The 10,750-nt window shown below is 37.7% G+C and overlaps 1 pseudogene; it reads left to right on the forward strand.

The window, feature by feature from the left end:
* The first annotated feature begins 206 nt into the window (after nt 1-206).
* Nucleotides 207-10,403, forward strand: LOC148215926 (uncharacterized; annotated as a pseudogene).
* The last annotated feature ends 347 nt before the right edge of the window (nt 10,404-10,750 follow it).

Here is a 10,750-nt window from a genome sequence, read left to right on the forward strand (position 1 = left end):
CATAAAAGGAGATTCTTACTGCTGTATGTTCAGGTTTTAATGCTACATCTTGCTTTCAATGATTCAATATACTTTGGCTCCCCCAACAAGAGGGGAATTTGTTCAATGGAGAAAGTAGGGTTTAGTGATATCACTTTTGGATAAAGTACACATTCCATGCAAATGTTTGTAATAAAATCCCAACTCCATTTCTCGTTAAAGTAGGGATGGGGAAAACAACTCCAGGAGATCTGGGAATAGATGCTTTGGAACAGAGGAATGTGGTGAGAGGACATTAACATCTTCTCTTGTGTATAGTTTTTGCATTCCAGACCCTAGATGATGTGCAACCTTTCTGGACCATTCTACCTACATTGGCTTTTTCCAAGAATTAGATGGATTTTTGCTTTGACCAGCATTCTAGATTGTGGAAAATAATCTGTGTATTTGCACCTTTCTGTGTCTCACTATGTATGCAGAACAGGGGAGGTACCAGAGGAAAATACATTATTATGGATGTGGCAGGAGGTATAAGCTAGTAGCTCTTTAATAACAAAATAAGTGGTTCATGTAAATAATAGACTTGCATGTGTACTACACCTTTATGTAGCAGAATACTGATGCAATATGTATAGATATGATGACACAAACATACAAATCAGCTTAATATATTGCACTTATTTCATATTTTAGCTTAATCTTAGGTATTTGACATGGTCCTCAATGGAACAAAATGCCTTGGCCAATTATTCATAGGCTATAATGGGGAGGCATCAGCCTCACTTGATGGACAGATGACTTGAAAATAGCAGGGATAACAAGCCCTTCAGAGGACATTAACCTGCAAGCTTCAACTGAATACCTTCAGGAGATTCATGGCAATAATATTTTCAAATATCCCCCTGCACTTCTTTAAAACAGAGATGAGGCAAGAACAGTACAAATCCTCCACATTGTTTAGCAAAGAGCCTAGATCGTGCTGAACCAATGCAGAACAGGTCCTACCACAATTTAAAACTAAAAAGTATCAAAAACTGAAAAGTAAGGCTTTTTTTCATTTCTTTTTCTTGAATGCCAGGTTTGGCATGACTGAAGAATGACCACTGAGTACCGTTTCCTGGTGATCTGTTTTGTTGCCTCTAATTCCTGCATTTTCTATGGCACTAAGGAGGCTGCTATAGCTGTTTGGCAAACTGGTCCTTCCTCAAAAGAATCCCCTCATTAGTGGCAGGTCTTGGTTACATCAGGGTTATGCTAGCTAGCAATAAGCTGTGGTAGTTAATTAGCACAGGCAGCAGGAGCATGCTGGCACAATGCTAAAGCATCAGACAGGCTACAGAGAAAGGCTTGGCATAGAAAAAGTGGCATTCACAGACATGCTATCTCTATGTTTTTAAATAATATACACTTGGACCAACATCTGTTAGTATTCTGCCCCAACCATGCAGAATTGCAAAAGAAGATTTAATCCACATATGTACTGGTCACCTTGAGCCCATATTCAAGTGCTGAGTTGAGCTCCCAGTTATGCTGGCAGGACCAGCACAGAGGTGTCACATTCCACTAGCACAAGAGAAAACAAAGTTAAGGCTTTGTTCAGAAGCTGAGAGCTGAGAAGTGAATGAAACTCAAAATAATGTTAGCCTTGTGACCCCCAAAAGCACTCTGACAGGTAGACAGATTAAATGAGGTGATATTGCCTGCGGCCTGCCTACTCCTGCCAGTACTAGAGAATCCATCATACCACTCAACACTCTTCAGGATTCTCCGTGTACAGAAGTGAAACTGAACCATTGTATATTATCTAAAACAGCCACAGAAGCAGCAGAATAGCTACAGAACCTAGGGAGCCTTTTGAAAGAGTGTGAACGATTCACAGCCACTTGATTCTCATTAAATCTACTTCAGTTCATAAATCTGTTTGATGGAGTGATTCCATGAAGCTGCAGTAGAAGTAGAGCATTTCTCAGAAGCATCGCACAGCCTTGTAACTTGAATTCAGTCAAATCAGTTACATTCAGTCTCAACCAGTACCTTTTGCAGTCCTGTTCCCCATTATAATGATGTTATGGGGGAGACAGGTAGAGAGAGAGAAGAGGAATGCCAATTCCTAGTTGCCTGATTTCAAGTCCATCACAAACTACATCTCAATGTTTTTTTCATGAATACTGTATATATGAAAGTTAGCAGCACGGCTCTTTTCTCCTCTAAGATCTGCTTACACTTTCATTTACCTATTTTCTGGCTTTATGCTTATTGCCTCAATGCGTTACTTTGCAAGGTCCTAAGGATCTGAGTTCTAGGTCATAGAAACAGCTGTAAATAAAACATACCTATAGCAAAACTCTAGGCCAGGTTTACAGCCTATTGTATAGATCAATTTGACATGGAATTCCCTTTATTTAACACTCTACATGGACAATACTTCATTTTTCAACAAGGCAGTAGTGATACACAGAAAGGAGATACATGTGAAATGTTTGACAGGTTACTTTAGTGAAATATGAATGATTTCCTGTAAGTAGTACAGCCACAAAGTACCTAAAATTCTTCAGCTAGTGTTTATTGAGCTTTATGAGCTTTGCCCAATAAAGTGACCATGGTTTGAAAACATTGAAAGAATGGAGTATACACCAAAGTTAGTTCAGGTAATCACAAAGGGCTGATTCTCTCGTCAACACAATATGTTATAGTCAGGGGGGCACTGGTGTTCAACTTCTTGGTCTGTTCTGAATAATAATGATCAGCACAACGTCCATAAGGACAGTACAGAAAATTTTTCTTAAACTTGTAAGAACCAGGAACCACCCATTAACTCTGTTTGAATATAGGATTTCGTTTTAATTTTCTGTTTAACACATATATCTATCCATTCTTCTCCCCTTCCAAACTGTCCTGCTGTAGCAATGCTAAATTAGCAAAACTCACCTCAAATATATACAAGGTCAGAATCTAGATCAAATAAGGTATTCTAAACAAGAGTTAGACACTAATGGGCTTTGAACTTCTATACTAAATTTGTGTCAGATAAATTGGGTGAATAATTTCTCCAAAATTCTCCTTGGAACAATTTATTGAAGGCATGATCCTGAATGATGGCAGAAGCACCCCTGTGGGAAAAGGTTAACTATCACATGAGATCTTTATGTTGATGTAACCAAAGCATGGAAAGCCAAGGAAACTGCAGGCCAAGACAGAGTAAAAAAAAACAACAGAACACTTAAATAAATATTTTAACCAGTCATATTCCACTCATATTTCACTCATGAGAATTTCTCAGAAATTCTTTTCTCCTTTGAAAGAATTTCAAAGAAAATTGGATGAAAACTACTAGAAAAAAAATGAAAGAGAATTTATTTACCCTGCACTAGTCAAACCAAAGACAAGATTATGGAGTCCTAAGCTGATTCCAAGAACAGGTCAGATTAGTCAGAAACCAACCATCTGGAACAGGTTCACAGGCATTATTCCAGGACTGATTGCTGGAAAGTCATTATTTTCAAAAATGAGTGCTGCTGGACCCCAACCTGAGCTGCAATCAGTCTTATTAATCTTTTCAAAGTAGGGCCCTAGAGTAAGCCATTACTCGTAAGAAGATCTATTTCTCAGTGGAGCACTTAGACACAGAGCATGAACCCTCACTGTCCTGGCTTCCCAAGGCCCAGCAGGCTTCTTCCTCTAAAAAGGCAAAAGACCTGGATTTCTTTGAACCATTAGCACAAAGAAATAGAGTTCTTCTTTCCCTAGTGAATCATTTCTCCCCTTTGCAATTTCACTGCCTGCAACAGCCCAGAGAATTTTGAACAGCCACCTGCATAAGGTTCTAATCTGAACTAGCAGGCTTCTTCTTGTGTTTGTAACAGTATTTCAGATAACTGAAAGTTAGCAAAGACAATTTAGCAAAAGAAAATCTGTGATTCCTAATTGTCAGTCAGTATTAATGTTACTGCTAAAGAAACCAATATACCAAAAAAATTCCATGTAGATTTGAGCTTAAGAGAAAAAGTGGACCTCCAGGTCAAAACCAACAATCTGAAATGTGATTTGGAAACAGATTCTGTACTATTTATTTATTTATTACATTTATATGATTTATACAATATATGAGTATTATAGATGCATCGAATCTTTCATGCATCTGGGTTAGCAATCTCACTGCAAGACCAGGACAGTTCCCAGAAGATTCTTAAGGGGAGTCCATTAAAGATTGCATTATAGTCGTCTGATCTAGACCTGCTAAATAAAACATGAAAAATGACCAAAAAAAATCAAGATACTATTGACACTAAAAAGAGTGTGTGAAAGCTCACCACATTATAACCACAGAGGCAAAGGATGTTTTGAGTACATGATGAACCTTTACCCAGCTGTCATTAAGCTACACTTTGTGTTCACTGTCAGGTTATTTATATAACTTTAACGGAACTCAGCATCTTGACTATGCATGTATAAAGACTTTTCACTTCCCAAACTGATAATATTCGTTCGTGTTTATTATTTTGCAGTCACCTACCGTATGCTCTTCAGTTCCACTCAACTCCATCCTTTGCAACAAAAACAAGGAATTTATAGGCTTCCAGATATTGCAAAACTACAACTTCCAGAATTCTTCACCAGTGACTATGCTTAAGGCTTCTAGGATCTGCTTTACAATCACAATTTTGTACTACTTTCCCTTTATTCTAAAGAAAACTGAAAAATATGTTTATGACAGTGTTTTTCCATCAATGAAACATTGAACAACTTTAGAATCAGAAACCCATTGATAAAAGATACCATTAATTTCATTTTACTTTCTGAAATTATATATTATCACAGTCCAATCAAATTATATATAAATATATAAATAGCAATAATAATAATTGATTGATTATGTGCCATCAAGTCATTTTTGACTCCTAGGAATCACATAGATAGATATTCTCCATGATGATCTGTCCCTAACCTGGTCTTTCAGGTCTTTAAATGATGCACTCATTGCCACTGTAATTGAGTCCACCACCTCACCTGCTGGTCATCCTTTTCTTCTCTTTCCTTCCACTTTTCCCAGCATTAGAGACTTCTCCAGAGAATTAGGTCTTCACATAATGGGTTCAGATAAGGTAATTTGAGCCCAGCATCATGTGAGAATTCTGGGCTGAAATAATAATAATAGTGATAATGAAAAACTATAATAAAAAATCTGATACAACTCTCTAGTAAAATTAATTCCAGCATTAATGGTTCCATAATCAGTTCCCAAAGTTCTCTCCAGAGTTCCCAAAGTTCTCTCCAGAGAAACTTTTATCACTTTTGAAAAACCAAGTTCCAAGTTGCAAAGACAGAGAGTCCATAATGAGGGTTCCTGGTATTGGGCCTCCTTCCTTTTCACTTCCTGGTAGGTGAGATCCTTAGCAGGCACTCTCTGGCCATTCAGGTTGGGCAGGCAGATTAATTTTGGGAAAGGTCATCTATTAGATACTCAGGCCCTGAGCCATTAAAAACTTTAAAGTAGGACTAACCCCTTGAACTGTACTTGAAGACACACAGCTCCCATAGTAGTAGTAGTATATGGCAGCATTAACCCTGACCAGGAAATATGTAGGCCACTGTATATTGGTTTTATACATATATAAAGATTTTTTAAAAGGAAGATAAAAATGAATACAAACTAATATAAAGTAATAAAAAGAAAAAGAAAGAAAGAAAGAAAGAAATCAAAAAGAAAGCTAAAAGTGCAAGAAAGTAAAAAGTAAAAGAAAAATAGAAAAGAAAAAAAGATACAAGGAAATAGCTTGTGATCTTCTTTACAGCCGTTATAAGTATAATTATAATTTATCTCTTACTCTATGGTTGCAACATAACTCTCTTCTTCTATAATCTATCCCATCTAATCATCAAAATCATAAATCATAAGTTCATTTTTTTCTGTTTTACACAAAAAATCCATAAGGGGTTTCCAGTCAGCAATTAATGTAGATATTGTCTTTTCTCTGATCAAAGAAGTCAATTTAACCATCTCAGCAAATTTCATCATCTTCACCAACCATTCCTTCATTGTGGGTAGTGCCAAATATTTCCATAGACTACTGTATTTTGGATCAGCTGAAATTTCTGTGTGGTCTTCAAAGGCAGGCTCATGTGGAACAAATTACCTTATTCTGACATACAACATGGACATGAGTGACTGTCCACAGTGCATCCTGTTCCACATAAGGACACAACTGGAATGCCAGCCAAAGCTAGCCATGGCCCACACCTTTTCTTCTTATAGGAGCCATGAGTCCAGGGGACCCTCAAATGGTGAACCTGTGCTCTCCTGGGAATATATATAGAGTCAAGATAGTATAGTTCTGAAATCAATAGGTTTATGAATTAACAGTTACTCTGTCATGCTTGGGTTGAATCTGAGCCTGTTTTCCCCATCCATGGGGATGACACCATCCCAACCCCAGGTCAGGACTTCTACCACAACTCCTAGTGGACCTAGGGTAGAGACATACAACTGAATATCATCAACATTTTGATGATATCTCACACTAAATCAATGTACAATTTCTCCCCTTATCAAACAGAGAAGGTGGCACAATTTCAGCACCTAAGTAACAGAAAAAGAGACCAATGGCAAATAAGTCTTAGCTCATCTTCGTACTGAGTGGCAGCCTTCACATTGGACACCAAGCCGGTATATTCCAGGAAGTAATAGGACTACAATTTTTTAAAAACTTTCAGCGGGCATATATTCTAAAGAGTATCAGGTCAGGGAGGACTGCTATATGCTCATCACTTAGTTAAGGAGAGTAACCTGTGTGACTCCAGATGTTCCTATACCAAACCTCCAAACATTCTTAGGACATTTATTCAACAGTGAAGGATGAAAAGGGGTGTAGCTATGCTATATCTGGATGAATTGCCTATGGCAGCCATATGGCACTGACTCATTACATTCATGTGTGAAATAGCCATCCCAGTTAATTAACTACAGACATAATTTTAATCTTGATGGAGGAGAGAAGATGGCACTGATGAGTTGACTGGACAACCCACTTGCCCTGTGTCTCATTTTATTCTAGTTTGTTATTATTTTAATCTCTAATAGCATTTCAGAAGGCAATTCACTTTTAATGGACAAAGTGAATATGGAGTAAAGAGAAGGAGAAAGGGAATTGCACTGGAACACCAGAAAATTGCAATTTGATAGGCAGTTCTGTGTTTGAAACAAGAATATTTCATATCAAGGAAAGATGAGTAATGTTCAGATGTATATGATACAAGTACTGATGAGGATGAAGGAAAAACATAGCAAAAGTCACTTCTAGTGTGATAGGCAGTGACCAAATTTGAAATATAAATAAATGAAATGAAATAAAACCCTGTAAACATCTTGACACAAAAACAGGATGGCTGTCACATGTTGCCTATCAGGGTATCTTTTCATGAAAGATAGAAGTACGACTGTTCAGTTTTGACTTCTACCGCTGTGTAAAAATAAAGCTGAAAGTTTTGGCTTATTGGGTTCAGCTGTCATGCCACATGAACTGAAGTGTCCTGGGCCTTGACCCTGCTCTAGAACTGTGTACAGTAAAGAATGAGCAAGAACAGCATTCAGCTGCCTCCATCATCACCAATTCTCTCATCACTGAACTCACAGATGAAATTATTTCTGAAATGATTCCCTTTATGCAGGCTGACAGCAGTGGTTAACAGTATGCCAAACCCAAACTGCCAATCTATCAGTGATCTGAAAAATGAAAATGCTTAACTACCTCCTTTTGACTCTGAAAAACAAGACAATTGCCAAGTACCTGATACGCTGTCTTGCTCAGCATTTTGTTTAAAGACTCACAAGAGGGATAGGAAGCCAGGAGGGCAAAACTAACAGTGGGTGGACTGTGGCTAGCAATATTTCACCTTATTTCTGACTCTCCCTCCCACTTCCCTTCCAGCAGCCTGTTGGAGAAAAGACAGATCTGTCTGCTGCAGAGGGCTTTTGAAATCAAGTAAAGGATTACATGAAATCAGGAAGGTTGTTCCTTCCCCATAAAAATGGAACACTCTCTTTCTCTCGCACTCTCTTTTAATGTTTTGACATTCACATAGGGTAAAAATTTTACAAGGCAATTGCCTTGTGTAAGCCAGGCCAGTTGGCAGGAAAGCCTCATCTCCTGCTTAAAAGATAAATGACTAATCAGCAATATCCTTCATGCTCAGCTTCACACAGCTTTGTTTATCATGTATTATTTATTGGAGCACTAGGAAGATAGAATACTTGGATGATTAACCTTTACTTAGCAAATGGAGCTTTGGGTGTCTCTGCAAAATTAAAAGTGGCTTGCAGAATGGTTTGTGAAAATCTAGAGGCTTGGCAGGGGTGGGTTGGAGTAAGGGGGAGTCTGAAAGCAATCAAACTTCTCAATAGATACCACATTCTTACTGGAGCAATGCATTTTGTACAAAATAGGCAATAAAGATACTTCAGCAGAAAATGCTAACATCTTGAAGTTCTTAAAGTAAAAATGGATCTATTTTTTTAAAAATGGCATTAAATATTACACAGTGAAACAATAAATGAAGAGAAAGAAAATTACCTCCTAATACTCTATAGCATCTAAAAATAGAGCATCATATATCTAAAAGTTATGTTTTAAGGCTACAGCCCTTTGCATATTTTCTAAAGAATACTTGGACTTTCAAAAATTTGGCATAGAATCACACCATATGTTATGATGTTTGTGTGTGTGTGTGTGTGTGTTTGTGAAGAATCTAAATAAATGCAATCTGGAACTATAATATTGCACTGTTATGTATCTTGTTGAACCTATTGTTTTTCCCAGAGCACTGCTGCTTCAGCAACATTGGTATTTTTGTGTTCCTAAGAATCTTCACACAGACAATTATGAAGCAATAACGTTATGGGGATCCTAGCCAAGTAAGGGTCATGGTCAATGGGATAAGCTGTAGTCAGTCAGGTTTACTTAATCCGTTCTCAGGAAACATTGTCCTTTTTTTACATGGCTGTTTCATTGTTCTTATGGCACTAAATGATAGGAAATTACATATTTTAGTTATAAGCATTTCTATTCAGCATACACAATCAATAAATGGAAGAACACACCACATAATTTTGGCATGGGCAGATGATTGCATGCACAAAGAAATATGATGCAGCTGAAATTCTTACTGCCTCTATGCATGATTGCTAATGTCACATTGCCATTGTCTAACAAAATAATATATTCTCTTGCTTTGAGTTTCTTAATTATCTGATTGGGGGATGGGGCAATTCCAAAGAAATGAGTGACAAATTTTCATCAGTCTATAGCTTTTTCATAAATCTATAGTTTCTAGGTCCCATGAGACCTTCCAATTCATGTTTGTGGCCTTGAAGCCCTCATCAAAATCATGCTAATGCATTCTGACAACAGAAAGTCAGTTTTCAGAGCCATGTTTTATCCCACCTGTTTTATTGAAATGGAAATTAAAATAAGTATATTAACTACCTGCTTGGCTTAACAGCAGCACCTATTTTCCATTGATGATGATGATGATGATGATGATGATGATGATGATGATGATATCCAAAGGACAGTGAAAAAGATGCACTGAAGCTAGTACACCATGAAGGCTTACTGAATACCAAAGAAACCAAACTGACCTATAAGAAAGACCAAATGAAGAATAGAAAAGAGACATGGCAAGCCAAAGGATTACATGGCCAGTACACAAAAAACCCACCAGGCAAAGCAGATAACAACAAGACCTGACAATGGCTAAGAGCAGGAAAGTTGAGGAAAGAGACAGAGGGGCTAATTCTGGCTGCACAACACCAAGACCAAGCCTTAAGGACAAATGCATATAAAGCCAGAATCAAGAAGACAGCAACGGACAGCAAATGCTGCCTCTGCAAAGAAGCTGAAGAAACAGGGGACCACCTGGTTAGCTGCTGCAAGAAGATCGCACAAACTGACTACAAACAGCGGCATGACAAAGTAGCAACAATAGTGCATTGGAATATCTGCGAGAAATACCATTTGCCTGCAAGCAAGAACTGGTGGGACCACACAACAGACAAAGTAATAGAAAATGAAGAAGCTAAAGTGCTCTGGCAGTTTAGAACTCAAACAGACAAGCACCTGCCATGCAACACCCCAGACTTAACAATTGTTGATAAGAAAGAGAAAAAAATCTGGATAGCGGACATTGCAGTCCCTGGAGACGGCAGAATAGAAGAGGAGGAACAGGAGAAGATCGCAAAATATAAAGACCTGCAAATAGAAGTAGAATGACTATGGCAAAAGCAAGCAAAGATAGTACCAATAGTAATAGGTGCCTTGGGTGCAATTCCAAAACATCTGGAGCACCACTTGAACACTATCAGCATTGACAAAATCACCATCAGTCAATTGCAAAAGGCAGTTTTACTTGGAACAGCGTACATCCTGTGACGATACCTTTAACACCATCAAACAACAACATCTGCCTGTCCCAGGTCCTTGGGAAAGACTCAATGGGTGGATAAAAATGCCAAATCCAGTCTAAACATCTGGTTGTGCAACCAATAATAATAATAACAATACAGATACTGGTTGCAAACAATACTTCCTATTCTTTGCTTAAAGGTTATATGAACACAAGCTGTAATTCACACTTAAGCAATCTGTATATCTTTTGGTTCAGATATTTAAAATTCTACTGCACCAATTACTTGGCACAATCTGCAGGAAAATAATTTACTGACAAACTCGCAGTCTGTGTCACAATTAGTCTATGTAATGTAAAAAAAAAAAAAAAA

The sequence above is a fragment of the Python bivittatus genome, unplaced genomic scaffold (genome assembly GCF_059951505.1).
Source record: "Python bivittatus isolate LINGU-HERP-01145 unplaced genomic scaffold, Pbiv_v1 ctg000330_np1212, whole genome shotgun sequence".
Lineage (NCBI taxonomy): Eukaryota > Metazoa > Chordata > Lepidosauria > Squamata > Pythonidae > Python > Python bivittatus.